The following is a 26421-nucleotide window of genomic DNA, read 5'->3' as shown; positions in this document are numbered from 1 at the left end:
CCTGGTGTGCTTGCCTTGAAAGAATAGATGCAGGAATGTATGCACGTGTTCAGCTTTAGTAAATAATACCAAATTGTTTTCCAAAGTGATTGTGCTAGCTGACACTCTTATGCGCAATGTCTGAGTTCAGATTATTCCATGTTCTTGCAGTACTACAACTATGAAATTTCTTATTTTTGTCATCAAATAGTGGGTTTCACTGTGTGTGGTGGGGGTTGGAGTAGTACATTGCATTGTGCATATTATAGTCGTTGTAATAAAACATTGAAGTGAAAAGGGCAAAGCTAGAAAAAGTGTAATTAATGTGTATATTCTGAGAATTATAATTCATATACTTAGTTGCTAGAGTATCACATGGGGTGTTGGAGAAGATCCCTCCTGAAGCCACCAGAGACACACTAGATGAAAGCTTGTAAGACTAGTGGCTCTAAAAATTTCCTGGTAACAGCTTGCCCTGCCTGCCCCGTACCATACTACCGCAAGAAAAAATGGGGAGAAACAAAATAATTAAGTTTTGGCAAAGGTGTTGTGGTGACATACATGGATTGCTTTATTTTGTAAGAAAAGAGCTAATGTGTGTGTAGTTTTATTATATTTACTTTGATAGTGTATTGTAAATTATTTATTTAAACAGTCTGAACTCACAGGCAGTCAGTGAACAAACAACTTTTAGGGAGGGAGTCCTGTATTTATTTGTTTTAGCTGTGGAGCAGGCATTTGATCATAGAGTAGGCAGACTGTGATTTTTTTTTTTTTTTTTTTTTTTTTTTTTTTTTAGTTTATTCATTTATTTTGAGAGAGAGAACATGAGCAGGGGAGGGGAAGAAAGAGAGGGAGAGAGAGGATGCTAAGTGAACTCCATGACATCAGTGCAGAGCTGGTTGTGGGGCTTGAACTCATGAACTGTGAGATCATGACCTGAGCCAGAATCAAGAGTCGGACGCTTAACCAACTAAGCCACCCAGGCACCTCCAGACCGTATGATTATTGTTGAAAACATGGATTAAGCAACTATATTTTTTCAATTGATGTACACCTTACTTTGTTGAAATCTTATCAGCAAAGTATTGATAATTAAGAGGAGAATGCTCTCAGTATGTTAGCCAAGAACACAAATACCCCTTGTAGTTGATTTAGGTAGGACTATAGGAAACTGGACTTGGTAAATTCTTTTACAGTTTCATTTTAAATTTTGAGTTTCTGTGATTTACTTAAATCGATATTCCAGCCCCTTGGACCATTTTCCTTTTTGTTTAAATCCTCATGGAATGTTAGAGATGAATCATGTCTAATAACCTTAAAATTTGGGTGAAGGGTGGCATTTTGGGCAAACAGCAGGAGAAAAAAAGCAAATCACCATAATTTATTATTCACTGCCTTCTCTTTCTTTACCTAAGCCATCTCATCAAGAAAATGAAAAAGAGCCTAGAGGTAAACTCTAACAGATTCAGAAGTGAGATTAAATTTAAAATCTTGAGACTTGGTGAAATAATGACTTTATTACTAGGAACAGTGTAGCAATTAGCTGATTTTTACCCTTGTTCTTCTAGATATCCTAGGATCTTTATATTGTAAGTTCCAGTTAGACAAAAGAAATCCTCAATTAATTAGCTCAATGTTTACTGAAGCTTATGGAGGAAAATAAAGAAGTCTAAAACATGGACCGTGTTCCCTGATGAACAGGCATTGTGTTGGACACAGTATATTTACAACTATCTACGAGAAGGAAGTAAATGACTTGTGGCTAATGAGTAGTGGCGATATATTAGCTATTTCATTTAGAGATACTGAAGTGTCCTGGAATAGTAGAGAATCTCTCATGAAGAAATTGGGATGTCATTAGGATCGGTGGACAGAAATTACATAGGTAATATTTTAGGGTGGTGGTAGTATATTACATATTGTTTCCTTTGTGATTCTTTTTTCTCCTTTCTTCCCCAAGCTTTCATACCCATAGTAGGTATAGGGTAGACCTTAAAAGCAAGAATAAGCAGTGTAGTAAAGTAAAATCAGCAGCAAGAAAGGAGCTAGAATAGCTAAAACAATGTTAGGGAAGAAAAGGTGGGAGGAATCATTCTATATAATGTTAAGTCTTAGATATAATTTCATTGATCAAGACAGTATGGCATTGGCAGAGTAGTAGACAGATCAATGGAACAGAATAGAGAACCCAGAAGTAGATCAACACAAATATGCCCAATTGATTTTTGACAAAGGTACAAAAGCAATTCAGTAGGAGAATAGTCTTTTCAACAAACGGTGCTGGAATGATTGGACATCATTGACAAAAAAATGAACCCTGACCTAAACCTCACACCTTAAAAAAAAAAAAAAAAAAAAAAAGTAAAATGGATACCTGTGAGATCAATGTAAAATGAATTTAAATGTGAAATGTAAAACTATATAACTTTTATAAAAAAACACGAGAACATCTCCAGGATCTAGGGCTAGGGAAACAGTTACTAGACATAACACCAAAACCCCATTTCATAAGAGAAAAAAAATCTTCATTTAATGGACTTCATTAAAATTAAAGTCTGTGCTCTGTAAAAGACCTGGTTAATAAGATGAAAAGATTAGCCACAGATTAGGAGAAAATATTTGCAAATCAAATATCTGAAGGACTTGTATCCAGAATATGTAAAGAACTCTCCAAACTCAGTGGTGAGAAAGTAAACAGTACAATTAGAAAATGAACAAAAAGAGCCTGTAAAGATAAGTAAGCTTGTATAACATTAGCCATTAGAAAAATGTAAAACCATGATGAGATAACTACATACCAAATAGACTGGCTAAAACTTAAAATACTGACAATATGAAAGACTAGTGAAGATGCAGAGAAACTGGGTTTCTTTTATATTGCTGATGGGAATATAAAAATAGTACAGCCACACTGAAAAACAGCTTGGCAGTTTCTTATAAAATTAAATATACATTTACCATATAACCCAACAATCACACTCCAGAGAATTTATTCCAGAGAAGTAAAAACTTATGTCAAAACCTATACACAAATGTTTATAGCAACTTTATATGTAATAGCTAACAACTGGAAATAACCCAAATGTCATTCACTGGTGACTTGTTGAACAAATGGTGATACATCCATGCAATGAAATGCTGCTCAACAATGAAAAGAACTGAACTATTTATTCATACAACAATTTGAATGAATCTGGAAAGAATTATGCTGAATGAAATAAGTCATTCCACACTACTGGTAGGAATGTAAAAAGCCACTACAGAATACAATATGGTGGTTCCTCAGAAAATTAAAAATAGAGTTACCATATGATCCAGTAATTCCACTTCTGGGTATATATCCCAAAGAATTTAAAGCAGGGTCTCAAAGAGATACTTGTTCACTCATGTTCATAGCATCATTATTTGCAATAGCCTAGAGGTGGAAGCTACCCAGATGTCCATCAATAAGTGAATGGATAAACAAAATGCCATATACATTTAATGGAATATTATTCAGCCCTAAAAAGGAAATTCTGGGGGCGCCTGGGTGGCGCAGTCGGTTAAGCATCTGACTTCAGCCAGGTCACGATCTCGCGGTCCGGGAGTTCGAGCCCCGCGTCGGGCTCTGGGCTGATGGCTCAGAGCCTGGAGCCTGTTTCCGATTCTGTGTCTCCCTCTCTCTCTCTGCCTCTCCCCCGTTCATGCTCTGTCTCTCTCTGTCCCAAAAATAAATAAACGTTGAAAAAAAAAATTTAGGGGCGCCTGGGTGGCGCAGTCGGTTAAGCGTCCGACTTCAGCCAGGTCACGATCTCGCGGTCCGTGAGTTCGAGCCCCACGTCAGGCTCTGGGCTGATGGCTCGGAGCCTGGAGCCTGTTTCCGATTCTGTGTCTCCCTCTCTCTCTGCCCCTCCCCCGTTCATGCTCTGTCTCTCTCTGTCCCAAAAAATAAATAAAAAACGTTGAAAAAAAAATTAAAAAAAAAAATTAAAAAAAAAAAAAAAGGAAATTCTGGTACATAACAACATGATGAACCTTGAGGACATTATGCTGAGTGAAATAAGCCAGTCACCAAAAGACAAATACTGTATTATTCCATTGATATGAGGTATCTAGAGTAGTCTCATTAAGAGAAACTAATATGGTGGTTACCAGGGGCTGGAAGGAGGGAGTAATGGGAAGTTGTCATTTAATGGGTGTAGAGTTTCAGTTTTGCAAGATGAAAATGTTCTGGAGATTGGTCACATGACAATGTGAATATACTGAACTGTACACTTAAAAATGGTTAAGATGGGGGGGGGGGTGCCTGGGTGGCTTAGTTGATTGAGCATCCAACTCTTGATTTTGGCTCAGATCCTGATCTCATGGTTGTGAGATTGAGCCCATGTCAGGCTCTGCGCTAAGCATGGACCCTGCTTAAGATTCTCTCTCTCTGTCTCTCTCTCTGCCCCTTTCCCCCAGTTGTGCTCCCTCTCTCTTTCCCTCAAAAAAAAAAGAAAAAAAAAAAGGTTAAGATGGTAAATTTTACCACAATTAAAGAAAACATCAATCTCAGAAGTTTATATGCTGTTGGAAAGGAAGAATTTGCTCTGCCCTACAAGATCCTTCTAGCTGGACTAAGAATCAAAAGGACATGAGGCAGATTAATGGGAGAAAATAAAACTTAATAGCATATGTATGGGGAATCCACATAGACATGAAATTCCAAAGACAATGAGGCAAGGAGATGGTTATATGAGCTGAGAGGGGTTGGGGTCTAGAGATTACAAAGGGGAGAAAGACCATTAGCAGGAAGGTTAAAGGAGATGTTTGGAAAACAAATCTTGCCCTGTTATGCAGGTAAGTTTCTTAGGTAAAGAGGAATCTCTGTTAATAGCTTTCTTCCTGGTTTGAGCGTGCAGTTGAGGTCAAGGTGAAGAGCTTTTCCTTGATCTGCTGGGTTTCTTTTCCTTTTAACTTTTAAAGCTCATGCCAAAGTAGCCCATTTTGGGATAGGCTGGCCTTGGTCCCTACAGTACTGTATGATTTATTTATTTGTTTGTTTGTTTGTTTGTTTTTGAGAGAGAGAGAGACAGACAGAGCATGAGCCGGTGAGGGTTATAGAGAGGGAGACACAGAATCTGAAGCAGGCTCCAGGTTCTGAGCTGTCAGCACAGAGCCTGACGCGGGGCTCGAACTCACGGACGACTGTGAGATCTTGACCTGAGCAGAAGTCAGATGCTAAACCTACTGAGCCACCCAGGTGCCCTTGTATGATTCCTTTTATACAACATTCTCAAAATGACAAAACTATGGAGATGGAGAACAGATTAGTGCTTGTTAGAGTCAGCACTTATGCTGACAGTGTGGGAAGCAGGGAGGGTGTAAATACAAAGAGGTATTTTGTGGTGATGGAACATTTCAGTATCTTGATTCTGATAGTGGTTACGTGAATCTGTACATGGGATAAAGGTGCTTAGAACTATACACACCTATACACACAAATGAATACAGGTTAAGAAAAGTGCTGAGAATAGAATAAGATCTGTAGTTTTGTTAACACTAATGTACCAGTGTTCATTTTTAGTTTTCATATTGTACCACAGCTATGTACTGAAGGAAGCCAGTTGAAGGGTACATAGGACACTATACTATTTTTGCAAGTCTCTGCGAGCCTATAATTATTTGAAAAAACTGAAAAGAATCACTTTGAATTGAGAGAGAGAACGAATGATTGAATGAACGAACGAACAAATGAACCAACAAACAAGCAGTCAGCCTGGGAGATAGGAGACCTGCATGTTCTAGTTTCCACTCTGTCAGTAGGTATGACCCTACACAAGTTATTCCATCTTTTCTGGGCTTTAGTTTCCTAAGCAATGAAATAAGGAGTTTGAATAAATGATCTCCAAAGATGCTGCCATTTCTAGACTAGTATAGAAATTAGTGTTGTAATTGAATATGGCAGATAAGGGAGCAATTGTCATTTCTCAGGCGGGAGTGAGCAGATTGGATGCAATGTGGTAACACAAATCTATAGTCCTTTTCCTACTATTTAAAAATCCTAAAAGCTCAGAAAAGAGGATGTTTTTTCAGGCCTATAAATCTGACCTGAACTGATGTGAGATTATTTATAGTCTTTCTTTATTCCACTTAATGTGAATATTCATGCATTTTGCTGCAGAAATATTCATGTGTTTGATTACAGGGTGCAGCCCCAGATCCTGCTGGAGGGCTGGGTAAAATGCACCTTCCTAAAATCAGAAAAATTTTGAATTGGTTTCAGGGACTTTGGATGAGGGACTGTGGACCTGTCCAACCAAGCTGGACGGTGCCATGTAGGCTGGAGTAGAAGCCCAGATACACGGTGTAGATTGGTAATGTGGTAGAGGCTGAAAGTAGCAACGGTGCATCAACCCCCACTTCCCCTCAGTACATCTCGCCCCCTGTGGTTCATTACTATCTTGCTGATGAAATGTAATTATCCACTTGTGCACAATATATATATTTTTGTTTTTAATCATTTAAATTTGTGTGTAAATTTTTACAGCTCTCCCCTGCTATCTGGAAGAAGAGCGTCTGCTATGAAACCTTCCATAAGCCAAAATGGCGTAAAGCAAAGAAGCAGTTACCATTAATTTGCATGGGAAAATTTTTAAGCATTCTCAGACCCAAAGAATAATCTCCCTCAGGCTTTTTTGACACTTTAGGACACATCTTGCTAACGAATGCACAAAATAAGTGAAGATAAAGCACAGATGCTCACAGACACGGTTCAAAGCTGCGGCAGCTTGATGTTGAGTGTGGCTCCTAGGGAAGGAGCTCAGCCATAGCCCCAGTGCACACTGCCTCTGTAAGGGCTCACTGCAGAACAAACACTGGATGCTAAGTTTGCTTTTCGCTTTTTTTCATAGAAGAGAAAATCCTCTTTGTATTTCTTTTGCTTGGTGAAAATGTGTGAATGCATGTCTTTTGTAAAGCAAAGTGGCTTAACTTGAACTTTTGAAAGGCAGGAGATGCCTGTATTACTTTTTTAAAAGTACTTTTAGTTTTATATACTACTTACTCCCAAGAACTTAAATGCTTTTAATAATCATATGATAGACACTTAATTGTTTCCAAGGTAATGACTCATACTCTTTTCATACAGAATTAGTTAAATTTTTGTTGTTTATACATAGTTAACTTCATTGAGCAGTGTGGCTTTGTTTGTTTTCATTGATTACTGTTGACACATTTGGCTTTTAGGATTAAATTTTTGTTTAAATACCCTGTCTTTTTACTTTTGCCTCCATCTCTATTGCACATTTAGATAGATGGGATTAATTTAGTATGCATTTAGTGGAGACAAATTATGGCATTTCATCTCTCTCTTAGGGGGTGTTGATTCCTTAGCAGAGACTTTTTGTTTCTGAGTTCACTACATTAACTTGGCTACCTAAAAAACCTTCTTAGTCTTTTCTGCATGTTAAAATTCTTCAGAGATCTTTAAACATATTATTAGAAAAGGAATTTTAGTCTCCTCCATGTTTATAAAAGACCCTTTCTAGATTCAGTTCTGTAATTACTGACTACAAACCTGCATTACTTATGAAGGACTTTTTTTTTTTTTGTATGACTAGGAGAAAATTAAAATTTTTAATTCATTCCACAAATGTTTGAGGTGCTCTTGGCATGGGATGTACAAACAAGAATAAGACACAGTTGCTGCCCTTCAGGAATTCATCAGAAACAGTATAATGAGCATGAGCTCTAGAATCAGACTCTTTAGATTTATATTCTGGCTCTACCACTGCCAAGCTATGTGATCTCAGGCGATTTCCTTAACCTCTTTGTGCTTTAGTTTCATTTGTAAAATGAGGATGATAACAGTACGTATATGTTAGGGTTTTATGGAGATTAAATGGGTAAATATAGGTAAAGTGCTTAGAACAATATCTGGCACATAGAAAATATCCAAACGTTAGCAATTTCCATTATTATTAGAAAGTTCATTTTAGTGGGGGAGATGTGCAAATAGTGAGAGTACCTTGGGATAAATGCTATAGTATGTGTGACCAATATGCTGTGGAGACAGGGAGGAAAAAATCTCTGTAGAAAATTGAAGATTTTCAAAGGCGAGGTGACCTAAGTGTTGGGTCATGGTGGATGAGAAGGAAATGACCAAGGCAGGAAGCTAAATTAAAACGCAAGAAACTGCTTAGCGAGGTGTAGGGAAGTAGCCGTTTGGTGTGGGCTGAACGTGGGGGATGGGATGCGACAAAAAGGGTAGGTTGAACATGTATGTCTGCTTCTGCCAAGATAGAGTAACCTGTGCTGGACTTTACCTTCCACTGTAAACAAATAGAAAACTGGATTAAAAAAAAAAATGAAACAATTGTATTCTTGGAGTACAAGGCAGTACAGGATTGTGATTCCTGTGAGAGGTAAACAGATGAGGTGAGAACTATCACTCTGGCTTCCTGCTGGGGGGTATTTTCCAAATAGCAACACAGAAAGGGTGAACTCCAGTGGAGGATGGTGGCATTGCTGAGTTTGAGGAGACAGATTAGATTTTGGGGAAGTGGAGGCAGCTGGAAATTGCAGAGCAGAATCTGGAAGAGGAGGGAGTACACAGGAAAGGCTCCAGAAATCTAAGGTGCACACTTGAGTGTATTGTTGAAATATAGGCAACACATGACTAGGATGAAACTCCATGAGGCTGGGGAGCTATAAGCTGTACAATTTTCAGAGTTCTCACAAAACTGGCAGACATTTGATTTCTAACTGGACAGTATTGAAAGACTTTGTTGAACAGCAAGTCTCAAAAGGATCGTGCTGATCTAAAAGTAATAGAAGTGCCAGCGAAAGCATATCAAATCTCTTAAAAGGAAGACTATAAAATCCAGACACTCAACAACACAATATCACAATAACCAACATCCAGTTACAAATTATAGTACATTTCAAGAAGCAGGAAGATATAACCCGTACCCAGGAGAAAAATCAGTCAGTAGAAACAGATCCATAAGACACAGAGATAATGGAATCAGCAAAGACTTATTATAAATATGTTCTTTTTTTTTTTTTAATTTTTTTTTCAACGTTTATTTATTTTGGGGACAGAGAGAGACAGAGCATGAACGGGGGAGGGGCAGAGAGAGAGGGAGACACAGAATCGGAAACAGGCTCCAGGCTCTGAGCCATCAGCCCAGAGCCTGACGCGGGGCTCGAACTCACGGACCGAGAGATTGTGACCTGGCTGAAGTCGGACGCTTAACCGACTGCGCCACCCAGGCGCCCCAATATGTTCAAGTGTTTAAAAGAAAACATGACTAATGATAAAAATGAAGGAAAAAATACATGTCAAATGTAACAACTGTAACTGAAAGTTTAATGTGTAAAAGGAAAACTTACTCTGAATTGACTCAATAGCAGAGTTGATGCTAAAGAAGAAAAGATAAGTGAATTAAAGACATAGCAATAGGTGCCCTTTTCATCCTAATATAAAAGGATCCATGAAAAATTATAGCTAATATTCTTAATAGTGAAATACTGAATGCTTTCTCCCTAGGATAGGATGTTCTTCCTCACCCTTCTGTTCAAAATTTTGCCAGAAGTTCTAGCCAGTCAAGAAAAAGAAATTAAAGGCATATTGGATTAGAAAATAAAAGCTAGTCTTTATATCTAAATAACGTCCCATGCTAAGAAATCCCTAAGAATTTACAGAAAAGCTGCTAGAACTGATAAGCAATTTTGGCAAGTATAAGGCATATAATGTCAAAATATATAAATCAATTGTACTTCCTTATATTAGCAATGAACAGTTGGAAAATGGATTTGCAAAATGTTTACAATATTAGCAAAAACATGAAGTGAGAAGGGATAAATTTAACAAAATATATACAAAGTCTGTACATTGAGAACTATAAAACATAAATGAGGAAATCAAAGATGACCTAAACATACCATGTTCATGGATTGGAAGGGTTAATATTGTTAAAATGTCAGTTCTTCCCAAATTCATCTGTAGATTTAGCATAATCTCAGTCACAATTTCTTCAGGTAATTTTTTTGGTCAAAATTGATAAGTTGATCCTAAAATTAATCAGTGATTGCAAAGATCCAGAATAACCAAAACAGTTTTGAAAACTAACCCTGTAATGCTAACATCACATGATTTCAGAACTTCCTAGAAAGCTACAATAAGCAAGACTATGAGGGATTGGTATACAGGTAGGCATATACATCACTATGATGAAATACAGTTCAGAAATGGACTCACATGTATATGGTAATCAATTTTTGACAGAGGTTGCAAGACAGGTCAATGGGAAAAATACAGTATTTTCAACAAATGGTACTGGGGGAGAAAAGGAACTTTAATCGTTACCTCATACTGTAAAGGACAATAACCTTGAAATGGATCTTACACTTAAACATGAAAACTAAACTGAAAATTCTAAAAGAAAACATAGGAAAAAATTTTGTGACTTTGAAGTAAGCAAAGATTTCTTAGAAAGCATGAAGTGTAGAAGAAAAAAGAAAAACTAGAGTTCATCAAAATTTAAAACTGCTCTTTGGAAAATGTTAAAACAAAATGGCAAGCCACAGACTGGAAGAAAATATACACATGTCTGACAAATGACTAGAACATATAAAGAAGTCTTACCTCTCAGTAAGAAGACAACCAGTTCAAAAACTGGAAAAGATTTGGATGTTTTATAGAAGTTATCTAGCCAGTAAGTACGTGAAACATGCTCAACGTCATTAGTTGTCTGGAAATGCAAAGTCAAACCAGAAAGAGAAATCCCTATATAGAAATGAGAATGGGTAACTTTAGGAAGTCTGACCATAGTAAATGTTGGCGAGGGCGTGTAGCAGCTGGAGCTGTCCTACATTGCTAGTGGGAATGTAAAATGGTACAACCACTTCAAAGAACTATTTGGTCATTTTTTAAAAAGTTAAGCATATCCTTGTATCTTAAAACACGGCAATCCCACTCCTGGGTATTGAAATGATAGAGAATGCAAACAAATGTGCATTCAGAGATTTTAACAGTTATTCAGAGCATATTTCCTGTAGCCATAAACTAGAAACTATCCAAATGTCTAAGGTGAATGGAATATTTTTCAGAAAGAAAAATGAGTTGATCAATGATTCACTCAAACATGGATGGATCTCAAGAACATTATGCTGAGTGAAGTCAGATACAAAGTATGATTTCATTTACATGAAAAATCTAAAATAGGTAAAATGGTAGTAAAACATCCACTTCGGTTGTTTGCTTGGGGCCGTAAAGGGGAACAAGGGAAATGTTAGGGTACTAGAAATGTATTATATCTTTATTATGGTGGTGGTTACAGAGATATATACATTTGACAAAACATTATACTGTATACTTAAGATGGGTACATTTTATTGTTAGTAAATGTTACTGAGTTTGTCATTTTATTGCTCAAGAGTGTTCCTTTGCATGGTTATAAAGCAGTTTGTTCACCTTAAATGAACATTTTGACTGTTTCTAGCTTTTGGCTACTGTGAGTAAAGCTGCTACAAAATAAATAAAGCTGATTTAAAAAATAAAGGAAAAGTTGTAGCTACATTTTGAGGAGCTTTGTATATAGTATTAAGATCTAATTTTATTTTGGGGTCAGTGGAGACTACAAAGGTTAAGTAGTAGAGAAACTTGAATAGATATGTCTTTTGAAAGCTGACTTTTGGCAGCTGTGAAGGTTGAGGGTTGCAGAAAAGAAAAACTGGAGGCAGGAAGGCCTGGCAGGAGATTGCTATAATCTATTCATTTCTCCCCCTGCCCAGCTTTATTGAGGTGAATTGTCAAGTAAAATTATATATATTGAAAGTGTACAACATGATTGTTTGATACAACATAACTTACCTTTGTGTGCGTATGTGTTGTGTGCACACGTGTGTGGTGAGAATGCTTAAGATCTACTCTCTTAGTAAATTTCAAGTGTAAAATAAAGTGTTATTAAGTATAGTCACCATACTGTACATTAAATCCTCAGTAGTTATTCTCTTGTGACTAAAAGCTTTTACCCTTTGACAAGCATCTCCCCATTTTTCCTACCCCCTGGTACCTGGTAACCATCATTCTGCCGTCTCTTTGTATAGGTTGAGTTTGACCCCCTTATTCCCTTTTTTTTTTTTTTCCAGATTCCATATATAAGTGAGATCATACGGTATTTGTCTTTCTCTTTCTGGCTTATTTTACTTAGCATAATGTCCTGTGGTTTCCATCCATGTTTTTCCAAATGGCAGGATTTCCTTCTTTCTCTTGGCTGAATAATATTCCTGTGTGTGTGTGTGTGTGTGTGTGTGTGTGTGTGTGTGTGTGTGTGTGTGTATCAGATATTCTTCATCATTTATCACTCAATGAACACTTAAATTGTTTCCATATCTTGGCTATTGTGAATAATGCTGAACATGGGAGTGCAGACATCACTTTAAGATAGTTTTCATTTCCTTCAGATAGATACCTAGAAGTGGGATTTCTGGATCATGTGATAGTTCCATTTTTAATTTTTTGAGGACCCTCCATACTGTTTTCCATAATGGCTGTACCAATTTATAGTCCTACCAGCAGTGCACAAGAGTTCCCTTTTCTCCATATCCTCACCAACACTTATCTCTTGTCTTTCAATAAAAGTCATCCTTAGCCCTAGCAAGAGCCATTCAAGTGGTTAGTAATGATTGTGGTGTGCCCTTTACCACTCCTACTCATGTGTCAAGAGTGAAGGGAGAATCTTCTGGGCCCAATTCAGAGACACAATAAGAGCAGTATCTTACATGAATAGAAGTTTATAGTTTGAATAGAGAAAAGTGAGAGAATAACATCTTTACCTTAGGCTTCCTTTTTTCCAAAGAACCTACTAGGACAGTTAAAACCATTTTCATATTGGGAATTGCAACTTAGTTCTGGTCAAGTACCATCATCTGTCATAGTAAATTAATGACAACTTGAATAACTTTTGTATTCAATTTGTAATTCTTATTTATTTATTAAAAAATTTTTTTTGATGTTTATTATTGACAGACAGCATGAGCATTGGAGGGGCAAAGAGAGGGAGAGGCACAGAATCTGAAGCAGACTCCAGGCTCTGATCTGAGCTGTCAGCACAGAGCCTGATGTGGGGCCCAAACCCACAAACTGTGAGATCATGACCCGAGCTGAAGTCGGACGCTTTACCCACTGAGCCACCCAGGCGCCCCAATTTTATTTATTTTAGTTGTATAAGAACTGTAACAATACAATGTTTATAATTTTTATATTCATACATATTTAAATAATATTTTAACAATCATTTAAGGAAATAATGGATGACTGATGGGGCACCTGGGTGGTTCAGTCGGTTAAGTGTCTGACTCTTGATTTTGGCTCAGGTCATGATCTCACAGTCCTGAGATCAAGCCCCGCATTGGGCTCCGTGCTGGATGTAGAGCCTGTTTGATTCTCTCTCTCCCTCTGCCCCTCCTCTGTGTACTCTCTTTCTCTCTCTCTCTCTCTCAAAAAAAGGGGGGGGGGGATGACTGAGTTTTTACCCTTAAAAATGTTCCCTCAAGGATGAGGGATACTCACAATTCTGTGTTCTTATTTCTGGGCCCAGTTAGTAAGGATAAGTTGATCATAGGTTTTGAAGTGCTATAATATTTAATTCTTGGTGCTTAGATTCTAATGAGTTAGGATTCAGATGCCCACATCTCTCCCTTGTGTTGCTCATTACTACTGTATGGCCAACTGCTTTTCATTAATACTATTGTATTCTATAATTGTCCCTTCTTTATTCTTCTTTTTTTTTTTTTTCAACGTTTATTTATTTTTGGGACATAGAGACACAGAGCATGAATGGGGGAGGGGCAGAGAGAGAGGGAGACACAGAATCGGAAACAGGCTCCAGGCTCTGAGCCATCAGCCCAGAGCCTGACGCGGGGCTCGAACTCACGGACTGTGAGATCGTGACCTGGCTGAAGTCGGACGCTTAACTGACTGCGCCACCCAGGCGCCCCCCTTCTTTATTCTTCTACAGGAGTCAGAATTTTCATGGGTTACGTGTGTGTGTTTAACACCATAGAGGCCCTTTAGTTACCAGAACATATTCATCTGTGCTTGTGGTTTGAAGACTATAATGACTGTTTTTCTAAAAATAGATACCTTGGAGTAGATTTTTTAAATGGGCACTAGATGTTAACCATTCAGATAGTCGTTTCTGATTTAATACTTATTTCTGATTTAATACTTATTTGAAGTTCTAGATACAAATTTTTAGTTTATGGAGTGCAGCTGCATTTCTTTTCTTCCTATGACTCACCAAAGCCTACGCAAAGCCTTTCATTTTTTTCTATTTTTGTATACTGAAGCTTCATTTTAACAAATATTTAAAAATAGCTTTAAAAATTACCATTCTTTTGGAGTCTCCTTGGAAGTTTATTTCATTTGCTTCAAAGATTTTTTTTTTTTTAAGTAATCTGAATTGGTTTTATATCCAGAGTTGTGAGGTTAGTGCTAGGTCTAGTAAATACTATACTGTAGTCTAAAAACTTAACAGTAGTGTTTGGAATTTTTCAAACATTGATAATTTGCATGAATGTATTCTTTATAGCATTTAATAATTACAAGGGGCTTTCTATATATCTTAGTGTTCAGTATCAACAAGTAAGTGAAATTTATTTTATCCTCAAAATAGAAATAGCTTCATAAAGCTACTTCCTCACCATTTCTCCCTAACTTTAGGTTATTTCTTCTATGTTGCTGTATATTTATAAGGGATGTCATTTAGTTTCACAGGACTAATAGTATATACAAAGCTTTTATTAAAAGATTTTTATGTAGTACTATTATTTTTAAATATTATGTATTGTCTCACGTACTTTTTCTGTAGTTCCCTTGATCAAAAACAAGAGTGACAGGGCGCTGGGTGGTTTAGTCAGTTAAGCATCCAGCTCTTGATTTCAGCTCAGATCATGATTTCACCATACAGGAGATTGAGCCCCATGTTGGGCTTTGCTCTGAGAGCACAGAGCCTGCTTTGAATTCTCTCTCTGTCTCTCCCTCTCCCTCTCCCTCTCCCTCTCCCTCTCCCTCCCCCTCCCTCTCCCTCCCTCTCTCTCTCTCTCTCTGCTCCCCTCCTGCTCACACTTTCACTCTCTCCAAATAAATAAGTAAACTTAAAAAATAAATAAAAACAGTAGTGACAATAGAGTGTGCATGATATAATTTTGTGAGTACATAGAAAGGATCTCCAGAAATGAACATCTAGAAGTTGGAAGTCCTGGCCTTAGAATTTTTTTTTTAAGTTTATTTATTTATTTTGAGAGAGAAAGCATGAGTGAAGAGGGGCAGAGAGAGGAAAAGAGAGAAAATCCCAAACAGCCTCCACGCTGTCAGTGCAGCGCTTGATGCAGGGCTCGAACTCACAAACCATGAGATCATGACCTACGCCAAAGTCAGGAAGTCAGACGCTTACCAACTGAGCCACCCAGGCGCCTCTTACAATTTTAATCTAAGTTTAAAAGTACTCCAGATTCTTGATTTCCAGCATAGGTCATGTTCCTAGGGTCATGGGATCAAGCCCTGCGTATGGCTCTGTGCTGGGCGTGGAGCCTGCTTAAGATTCTCTGTCTCCCTCTACCCAGCTCATGCTCTCTGTTTCTCTTAAAAAGAAAAGGAAAAGGAAAGGAAAAAAAAAGTACTCCTGCGTTTACCTGGCCAACTGAGGACAAAACTGGAGTGGAGTTTGAAGGATACGCTGCACTGTACAAATATAAGGTGGAAGTGGAGTATTATGACTGTTATCATGAGAAATATTAGCAGTTGAAGCTGTGTGGTATAGTGGAAAGAACAGAGTTTTGCAAGATGACTGACCTGGGTTCAGTCCTGGCTTATGTCATTTACTAGCTGCTGTTTGGGCAAGTTAACTACTCAGACCTGTTTTCTCATCAGCAAAAATGGGAATAATAATACCTATCTTGTGAATCGTGAATGAAAGGTCTAGGTGACAACATAGTTTTATTTCTCCTTCCCTAACTAGAGAATAGGAAATGTCCTTGGCAAAAGTAAACACCTTTCTGAAGCAAAGTAAAAAATTATATTTTCATTAATGAATTGCAAGTAAAATAGGATTGACTAATGGTTTAGGAGGATGAAGAAAGTAGTGGTTGCTGGTTAACATGTGGTCCTGAATTAGATTTTAGAACTCTTGAAGTTGGTTTAGTATAAAGGAGTTCAAAATATGAATACAGTTGGCTGCTACCGATGTGTTACAAACCCAGAGTTGAAAGTAGGGAGCCCAGGGTCTCTTAAATGGGTGAGAATAATATATGTCAAGAGGCTTTGTAATCTTTAAGTTATTTTAGCAATGAATAAGGTACTGTCACTTTTTACCCTTGGCAGAAGTAAAGGGAAAACATCTGGGGGTGGTAGATCTCCCCAAATTCTCTGGTATACTCTTCTCCGTGGGTAAACTGCTATTGCATCGCTGCCACTGGAACCATGTGGGCTCTTAGATGTCCCTGTAGTTAGGAGCCTAAGACACATGTTTAGATATGGTGATGCCCGGTCTAGTTTTATGGATTGTAAGCAAGGTGCATGGCTCTTTGTATGCCTAGCAAGTCTTGAAATCTCACTGAATGGCAGTTTAGTAAGTTTCCTGCAGATAGATAAGTTCTATCCTTCTGTGATGTGGAGTCACAGACTCTTGATAAATATTCCTTGATTTCTCCAGTTTGAATTGCTCATTCTTCCAGCTGTCTGTCTCTTCAAAAAATCGGAAGATTGGACATACCATTGAGCTTTCATTCTGCATCGTCTAGATCAGCTGGGGTCAAGTGGTGGCTGATTCCTTTAGACTTGGGCATATGTTGACACTTTAAATATATACATTTATATTTGTCAATTATTCCTCAGTAAAGCTGGGAGAAAAAAGGATTGGGCGTATGTTCTTCAGTTTACCTTTTGAGATGCATCAGTTATAGCTAACCACTTCATGAATCAATTGGCCTATCTGTGTCCTTTATTTTGGACCTCTGATTTCAGTAGAAGTGTATCTAACACTGTGATCTTTTTGAAAGAAATGATTTTGTCTTTCTATTCCTATTGCCCAGCATATACTTGACACACAGAAAACCTTCAGTAAGTACTCACAGAATTTAACTGAATGGAGTAAAACCTTTCCTAACCTGAGGACTTTGCCTTTCTCCTGACCTTTGCTTTAGTCATTACTTTAATTAGATCATGGTATTTATCTTACATATTATTCTTCATAGTATAGGGCATCATGGCTGGAGATAGTGATCAACTCTTCCCAAAGACTGAGAAAGAAAAAAATGCACTTAAATTGTAGCAGGATTGATTAAAATTAGTGGGGGGTGGGGGGGTGGGGGGGTGGGGAACTTTTCCTAGCTGTAACATTTGTTAGGGATGGATTGCAGAGACACTTTTGCATTCTTTTACTTTGAAATCTTCCATGGGCTTGGCATACACCTTCTTAAAAACACCAAGAAGAGTAACATAACATTCTTTCTTCCTTCACTGAGAAGAGTAACATAACATCCTTGCTTCATGCCACTTGCTGTGCCAGCCACAAGCTCCCCTGTGCCCCTCGTAGCCATGCCTCACAAAGTTGAAGAAATCAAGGGCTTTCCGCTCATAGCCAGGTGAAAGGATGCCAGATCTGTCAAGATCAAGAAAAATAAGTATAATGTGAAGTTTAAAGTTCGATGCAGCAGATACCCTTTGACCTTGGTCATCACAGGCAAAGAGAAGGCAGAGAAACTGAAGTAGCCCCTGCCCCCAGGTCTGGCAGTCAAGAGGCTGAAATGAACCTGGCACACGGATTTGAACTATATAAAAATTTAAAAAATTAAGTATATATATATATATATATATATATATATATATATATATATTTAATTTTTATTAGCTTCCAGATATTGCAGATTAAGAATTTGAGAACAAATTGTGATCAACAGGTGTACAACTTCTGCAAAAAATGTAGAATTTGTTATTCCATAATATATTCCTCTATCAAAAACAGCTGTCTCCAAGTAGTGCTTTGTACTGTTGGCAAATTCATTACAAATGCAGGAAGCAATTCCTGTTTCATATGATTGTGATTTGTAAAAATAATTTAGGTGTAAGCTATCCACAAATCTTTTTTTTTTTTTTTTTTGTAGCAGTCCTATCTTAAATCCTCATATTTTGGCATTACACATGAGTGTCATGAGTTTAAATTCTGGAACATCCAAGCAGAAATATAAGAAAGGGCTCATTTAGGCTGGAATGGTAAACATTCTAATTGGGAGGGTCCTCATTTTGATTTCTGCTCTCCTGCCCACCCCCTTAACCAAAAACCAAAGGAAAACATCTGGAGTCATTTAGGCAGTATAAATATTCTTAAAAGAATGGACCCCTAATCATAAAGCCTTTCTGGCACTGAAAGATTTGTTTGGATAGATAGAGTTCACATGATGGGTAAAAATATTTTTGAATTCATAAAGACTCCCACAAGTCATGAGTGGAGAGTTTGGGAGTATGGCAGACTGAGACTGATGGAGTTCATAATAGGTTTTAAGAGGAAAATAATCCATTAGTGCATAGGGGATACTCTCTCATCTTTTCCCTTAGAAAGGTAGCTGATTTCCTGTTAAATGATGGTTGTTTCACTTAGAAGGCAATGTGCTGAAGGTATAAATTTAGTTTTATTCTCTTTTCACAGTTTAAACAAATTTTCTTACAGGGAAACAAAGAGAAAACAATGCCCTTCAAAGCCTATGTCTTCAGCCTCTGGTTTGTAGTTCTCTCCCTGTAAGACATAAAGTAGGGAGGAGGCATAATAGCAAAGCCTTGAAAACACACACACACACACACACACACACACACACACACGTATCAATTAAGGAAGGGAATTGAAAGGTATAGCTGTGTTGCAATTAGTCAACCAATATTTATTGACCGTCAACTGTGTATTAAAACACAGTGACAGATAATTGAGGTAAAAAGGGTTTCTATACTCCAAAGACATAGAGTATTCTTGAGGAAACTAGATGTAAACATACGAAGTTACAGTGGTAATGTAAGATAAAAAAAATTTAATTGTGTTTGTCAGTAATTGCCAAATGGGAGATTTAGTTAAGTCTTCCAGGAGTTCAGGTCAGAGATAGACTACTCTGAGTGAAGGGCTTTGTGGAAGAATTTTGAGCAGCTGCTTGAAGAATCGGTAGAATTTTGGATTGATGGAAAATAGGAAGAAGATATTTCTGCCCTTCCTTTTCACTGGAATACCATATGGGGAATTCAGGAAGAGCAGAGTTAGGATCATGTTAATTTTGGGACAAAATTAGCAGTTAACCATGTTGGAGAACTTTAACTTAATGAACCTGAAAAAACCTCTTGATGATTTCACCATCTTTGTAAGTTCCCTTAATTCAGGCCTATAAAACAGAAACAAAACGTTTTTAAAGCTCTGGAAGGCGTAGAGAAAGTGATGCCATCCAGGATATTCACTGTGAAAGAAGCAGTGTTGTATTATTAAATTTGGACATTTTAAGCAGTTTGAGGAAAAGAACACACACAAAGGAGTCATGTGTCTCTACTTCAGAAACCTTGACTTCCAACTGCTCAGAAAGCTCTGGTAACTACAGAGCATCAAATAAGCTTTCAGAGATTCTGATCTTCATACAAATTACCAATATAAAGAGGAAGAGATTTTTTATATGCCTTCTTTCTCTCTTATCCTCAAAACTAAAGTGATTGTATTTTTCTCAAGACCAAGTTAAGGAAGATGATATTATCATTCTTGTCATTGTATTGTCTTTTCTCTTTTTCCTGTCTCTCTTTCCTTTATTGTAGAGTACACTTGTTGAGTACATTTTAATAAATTATCTATTTAAAAATATCTAAATCTGTACTCATGGCTATTTATAGGTAGATATGATAGAAATGTAGAGATTATCAAATTTATGGTGAATGGGCATACACAGTCCTTGGATTGCATGGATTGTTTTTTCAAGCAAATCTGGTCAAGTTTTGTTTTCAGACTAGAAATGAACAATATCTTTTCAGGAACCTGGAGGAATCAGAGAGAAAAAGCAAATGTTGCTATATCAGAGAGAGTAGTTTTATTTTTTCCTGGGAGACTAAATCATCAAGTAGGTTTTATTGTATATAAAAATCTCTAGTTGAAAAGAGCCTTCTTTGGTGTGTGTTACTCGATTTTAAAAATTTAATCTCATTTTTACATAAAACATGTCCCTGTTAGATAGCACAGAAATTCATTTAAAAATTTTTTTTTTAACGTTTATTTTTTTTTTGAGACAGAGAGAGACAGAGCATGAACGGGGGAGGGTCAAGGAGAGGGAGACACAGAATCTGAAACAGGTTCCAGGCTCTGAGCTGTCAGCACAGAGCCCGATGTGGGGCTCGAACTCACGGACCGCGAGATCATGACCTGAGCTGAAGTCGGCCGCTTAACCGACTGAGCCACCCAGGCGCCCCAGAAATTCATTTTAAAAGTACCCATAATCTTACCACTCAGAGATAGCTAGTATTACTATTTTGGTGTACAGCCTTCAAGACTATAAAAGTGAAGGGGCACCTGGGTGGCTCAGTTGGTTAAGCTTCTGACTCTTGATTTTGGCTCTCACGGTTCTTGAGTTCAAGCCTCACATCGGGTTCTGCGCTGACAGTGTGGACCCTGCTTAGGATTGTCTCTCTTCCCTCTTTCTCTGCCCCTCCCCTGCTCTCTCTCTCTCTCTCTCAAAAAAATAAACTAATAAAAAATTTTTTTTAAAGACTATAAAAGTGAGTTTGCCCATGTGTGTATTTTTGTTTATATAGCAGTATATAGAGAATTGCTTTTAAATTTTAACAATTACATGGTATTCCATTGTGTGGATATACCATAATATGATTCATTATTCTGTTTGGTTCGATGTTTGTCCTCCTAAATTTGATGTGATGTCTTTCCCTAGCCCTAGGTCCCACAGATGTCCTCCTATATTTTCTTCTAAAAGTTTTATAGTTTCATGTTATTTATTTATTTATTTAATTTTAAAACTAGAATTGTTTATTTTTTTTTGTACTCAGAGTACTTTATTTTTTATTTTTTTTATTTTTTTTCAGTATATGAAATTTATTGTAAAATTGGTTTCCATACAACACCCAGTGCTCATCCCAAAAGGTGTCATGTTTTTTATTTAAATCCATGATTGATTTTGCATTGATTTTGTGCATATAGCATATTTTAAGTCAAGGTTCTTATTTTCTTTTTCCTGTCTGTGAATGTCTAGTTATTCCAGCACAATTTGTTGAAAAGACTACCCTTCCTCCATTGAACTGCTGTTGCACCTCTGTCAAAGTTCACTGGGTGTATTTGTGTTGATCCATTTCTGGATTCTCTATTTCACTGATGTATACCTTTCTCTTCTGCCAATACCGCACTGTCTTGATTTCAATGGCTATGTAGTAGGACTTAACATCAGATAAAGTGGCTCCTCCTACTTTATTCTTCTTTTTCATGATTATTTTAGAATAAACTGGTTTGTATCTGTCATAGTTGTTGTGGTGGTGGCAGCAGAACCTTGCACCTCTTCTGCACCCCAACTGAGCACAGGGTGGGAGAAAGGATTTTTTTTTAGGGAATAGGAAATAGTTCCTAATGTTAAACACCATTTCTGCACCCCAGCTGAGCACAGGGTGGGAGAAAGGATTTTTTAGGGAATAGGAAATAGTTCCTAATGTTAAGCAGAAACATGACATCATTAAACATTATTTTTGTAGAAAATATTCCTTTCGTGATATCAGTAAGACTATTGTACAGTGTTTAAAGTGGCACTATCCTGTTTGAAAGCAAAGGAGTAGATGGCTAAGTACTCAAGGACCCTTCTGTTGTTGTTTTCATTTTATCCACTGTTGTCAGGGACTTGGGTTTAGGTTTCTACAGCAACCACAGTCTGGACTACATAATTCCAACACATAGTGTGCATGTGGTGTTAACTCTGATGCCTTATACACTACATGTGGCAGAGTTGCAGTTGCTATGGAGATCAGTCTTTGGACACACTTGGTTGATAACGATGTCTCTCATATGTGGATTTTGCTGCTAAAAGAATATGAAGTGGTGCTATTAGTTGACCGAGAGACGTAGAAGACTTTATCAATAATTTCTCTATAGCTGAGAACCTCACATTTGAAAACTTTAAGTTAGACATTTGCTCACAAACATACTAAACTGTCTGTGTGTGTGTGTTTGTGTTTAATAACATATGGCTTGCTTGATACCTGGAAGTGGAGGGAAAATATGACATCAGAGAACACATTGTCAGAGGAATTTGACAGACTCCTCTTGGCCAGTCAACCTCATTTAAACAGTATACTGTAAAAAAAAAAATTCAAAGACTAAATAACTTACATTATTTTAGTGGGCTTATAATAAAGTCAGTTGTCAGTAAAAAAGGGAAGGAAGCAATTCTTCTTGTGAACTATTCTCATTTGAATATGGGGCCTTGGGTAACAGCTAGGAAGAACCTTTTTCTTGGAGCACTTTACCTCTGAAGAGTCCTTTGAACTCCAGAAATGAGAAACAATTGAGGAAGAGGAAGTGATTTTTTTTTTCCTTTGATAGTGTTACTTAAACTAGGATACAGGTTCTAGACCTAAGAGAGACTGTTGCTGAGTGTCGTCATTTGCAGAATTCTTGAAAGAAATGTAGTTGTAGGCTGATAAACATCTTTGCTTTGGGTTAGAGAAACTTGTCAGCCAAGAGTTGATATACCAGACTAGTAGTTCTCAACCCCGGCTGCACGTTAGCATGTGGGGCTTTAACATAGTACTGATGTTTGAGCCTAACAAAAGCTAAATCAGAATCTCTGGGAATGATGAAAAACTGTGGCATTGGTATTCTTTTCTTCTTCTTCTTCTTCTTGAAAAGTGAATACTTGGGGCACCTGGGTGGCTCAGTCAGTTAAGCGGCCGACTTTGGCTCAGGTCATGATCTCGCGGTCAGTGAGTTCAAGCCCCGCATCGGGCTCTGTGCTGACAGCTCAGAGCCTGGAGCCTGTTTCAGATTCTGTGTCTCTCTCTCTCTGACCCTCCCCTGTTCATGCTCTGTCTCTCTCTGTCTCAAAAATAAATAAACGTTAAAAAAAAAAATTAAAAAAAGAAAAGTGAATACTTGATACTAATATGCAACCAGGATTGAGAACCTCTGCAACAGAGTAAGTTTTCATCTAGAATCTTACATTTTAGCTGAATTTGTATATTAGAATGCAGTAAGAAAAGTAATGGGAACTTTGCAGAGAGTTTAGAAAGGGCAGTCTTACCATCTATGTTAGTTTCCTGTTGCTGTTGTAACAAATTACCACAGATTTACTGGCTTTAAACAACACAAGTTTATTATCTTACTTTCCTGGAGATCAGAAGTCCTAAATGGGCCTTAGGGGGCTGAAATCAGGATGTCAACAGAGCTGAATTCCTTCTGGATACTCGAGAGAGAATCCATTCCTTGCCTTTTGCTACTTCTAGAGGCTGCCCACCTTTTTTGAAAGGCTTGTGGCCACATCACTCCAACCTCTCTGCCTCTGTTGTCACATCTCCTTTTCTGACTCTGACCCTCCTGACTCCCTTATGAGGATCCTTGTGATTATATTGAGCCCATCCAGGTAATCCAGGATAATCCCCTGATTTCACTTAATCATTAACTTAATCACATCAGTAACGTCCCTTTGCCAAGTAAAGTAACATTCACAGCTTCCAGGGATTAGGACCTGGACATCTTTTGGGACAGGAGGGCATTCATTTATTAGGCCTACCATACGAGCTTAACACAAAGATCGTCACTTTGGTCTTTTCCTTACTAGTCTTTAATGTGCATATTTTTATTAGAATGTGATCACCTTGCATATACAGTTTTTATTCTTTCCTGCTTAGTCCTCATAACCATCATTTTGAATAGCTGCATAATAGTCCATTCATGATTATGCCATATTTTACATTGTCTTCACCCTGTTGTTGGATTTTTATGTTATTTCAGACTCCTATTGATAGATCAAGTGTGATAAGTGTTTTTATTTATTAGATAGATCCCATGATGTGGGTGGAAGTACTTAAATATTATAAACCTTTTTATAGTGTTTAACTCAAACTCCAAAGTTGTATTTTTGAAGAGTTCTAATTGATTTGCAACACTATCAGCAATGTAAGAGAACAGTATGGGTGCCTTTATATCTTTGCCAATATTGGTCATTATCATTAGAAAAAGACTTTTTACTAAAAAGATAGGTGAAAAAGTGTTGTCCTGATTTAAATTTAATCTACTTGCCAATTTTCCCCATATTTCTGTTTATTTCTCTTTGCATGTTTTGTTCATTTATTTCTTATAGTATGATTTATTTATTAATCTTTAAGATATCTTTTGTAAGTGATGAATCATAAATTCTACTCCTGAAACCAACATTATACTGCATGTTAACTAACTAGAATTTAAATAAAGATTTGAAACCAACAAAAAATCTGTAAGACAACTTTATATGGTGGAACTACTGACTTACATGCTACAAATCTTTTTTATTATTTTTTTAATTAAAAAATTTTTTTTAATGTTTATTTAGTTTTGACAGAGAGAGAGAGACAGAGCATGAGCGGGGGAGGGGCAGAGAGAGAGGGAGACACAGAATCCGAAGCAGGCTCCAGGCTCTGAGCTGTTGGCACAGAGCCCGATGTGGGGCTCGAACTCACAGACCGTGAGATCATGACCTGAGCCGAAGTCAGATGCTCAACCGACTGAGCCACCCAGGTGCCCCGCTACAAATCTTTTTTAAAACACACATTTAAAAATTTTAAATTGTTCTGATCTGTTTTTCCCTTTGTGATTCTTTTATTTTGCTATGTTTACGTTTTCACCTGACAAAGGTTTGTGGTATTCAGTTGTTTTCTTTTACTTATTTCATGATTTAGTCACTGCCCTTAGCAAATTGCTAGCAAGCTAAGAGGTTCAGGGACTTAACGAGTCCAGACTTACCATATGACTTACGGTACCAAGCAAGTACCAAATTAATTTGATTCTGTTTGTATAATTTGTCAAAATTAGGAACAAATTTTTAAAAGGACTGGAGAAGAAATCTAACAATTGTAGTACAGTCCTTAGATGTTTATTGCCCTTTGCTAGGTTTATTCACCATGCTGTCATGTTGTGTGTTCATGCAGATAATTGAGAATTATAGTAAGCTATCCTAGTCTATGATAAACAGACAGAATGCACTTTAATTACATTCTAATTTATTATCTAGTGAAAGTACCTTGCTAACAAATCAACCCAGATATGACTTATTGGATAGCCTTTGCACTTAGAGGAATAATCAGTCTGTAATCATAAACAACATGAACCGTTCATCTTCTAGATTGCTATTATATTTATTACGCTCAAATGCCTGCACTGGGCTTCTTTTCTGTTTGCCTCCCGTTTCGTGGCTTATATGCCCCTACCCTGCCTGGTGTAAGTTGGTGGCATCCTGTGCTTACCAATTCTTTCTCTTGAAATATGTGTTAGGTTCATGCCTGGGAACAGAGTTCTGTTACTTTACCATAGGAGTAAAATGTATTTTTCTTCAGTTACAGTAAATAGAATAAACTGTCACTGTAACATACTAATATGTGATTTATTTCCTGCTACCCCGATAAGAACTAGCACAATTCTAATTCTATAAAGAAAGAGTTTGCCCCACAGAATAGCCACCACATCCTTTAATATCCTGTATTACTTCCCCCTGGTTCCAAAATGGAGTATGCAAATTAAGATGAAACAACAGCTAGCCCCTGTTATTTTGTTTGGAGACAACCTTGTGCAGAGAATCTTATCTGGGCGTGGGTTTTCTGGTGCAGTACCTTCTTTAATTCTACTACTTAAGAATGAGCATCCTCTGGCACTGTTTCCACAGAATAATTTAGAAGTTTGTAGCAGTAGCTGTTAACAGTAGATGATAATAATTCCTATCTGAGAGTATCCCCTTTTTTATGAACAAGGATCTTACACCTAGAAGACCCCTCACTAGTGCTTTTAGTATAATGCTCACAACCAATGTGTCCATAATTGTACAGCTGATAAGTGGTAGAAGGGACCTGGAATTTCTGCATTTCAGTGCTGTGATTTTTTGTTTCCATTCTTGGACCAAATTTGAATTAAAAAGGAAGGTAAAAAGATTTTACTTACCCTCTTTTTCCACATTGGGAATTTGTTTTGGCATGCAAATCAACTTAGGGGGCTTGGAAGTTCTTGACATTCTGAAGATTTCTGCAGAAAATATAACTAAAAAATTTTTTTTACCTGGAAATTGCTTAATCACTTCCATTTGAGAGTTTTCGTTTTATTTGGCTTCAATATGAGTGGTAAAATCACCTTTCTTCTTTACTTTTTGTTTAAGTATTCTCTCTGAGCCAGGTGATGTTTAAGGTCTACTCTTAAGATTCTGTGATTATGTCCCTTAAATGTC

The 26421-nt window shown here is 37.3% G+C and overlaps 1 protein-coding gene and 1 pseudogene across 2 annotated transcripts in view; both read left to right on the top strand.

Moving 5' to 3' along the window:
- PDSS2 (decaprenyl diphosphate synthase subunit 2) overlaps positions 1–26421 on the top strand; it is a 261793-nt gene that overhangs the window by 2697 nt on the left and 232675 nt on the right. The gene's annotated exons all lie outside the window — the stretch shown is intronic.
- LOC125165759 (60S ribosomal protein L38-like) lies at positions 17546–17758 on the top strand (annotated as a pseudogene).

Source organism: Prionailurus viverrinus, chromosome B2 (genome assembly GCF_022837055.1).
Source record: "Prionailurus viverrinus isolate Anna chromosome B2, UM_Priviv_1.0, whole genome shotgun sequence".
Taxonomy (NCBI): Eukaryota; Metazoa; Chordata; class Mammalia; order Carnivora; family Felidae; genus Prionailurus; species Prionailurus viverrinus.
This window is presented reverse-complemented; position numbering and strand designations above follow the sequence as displayed.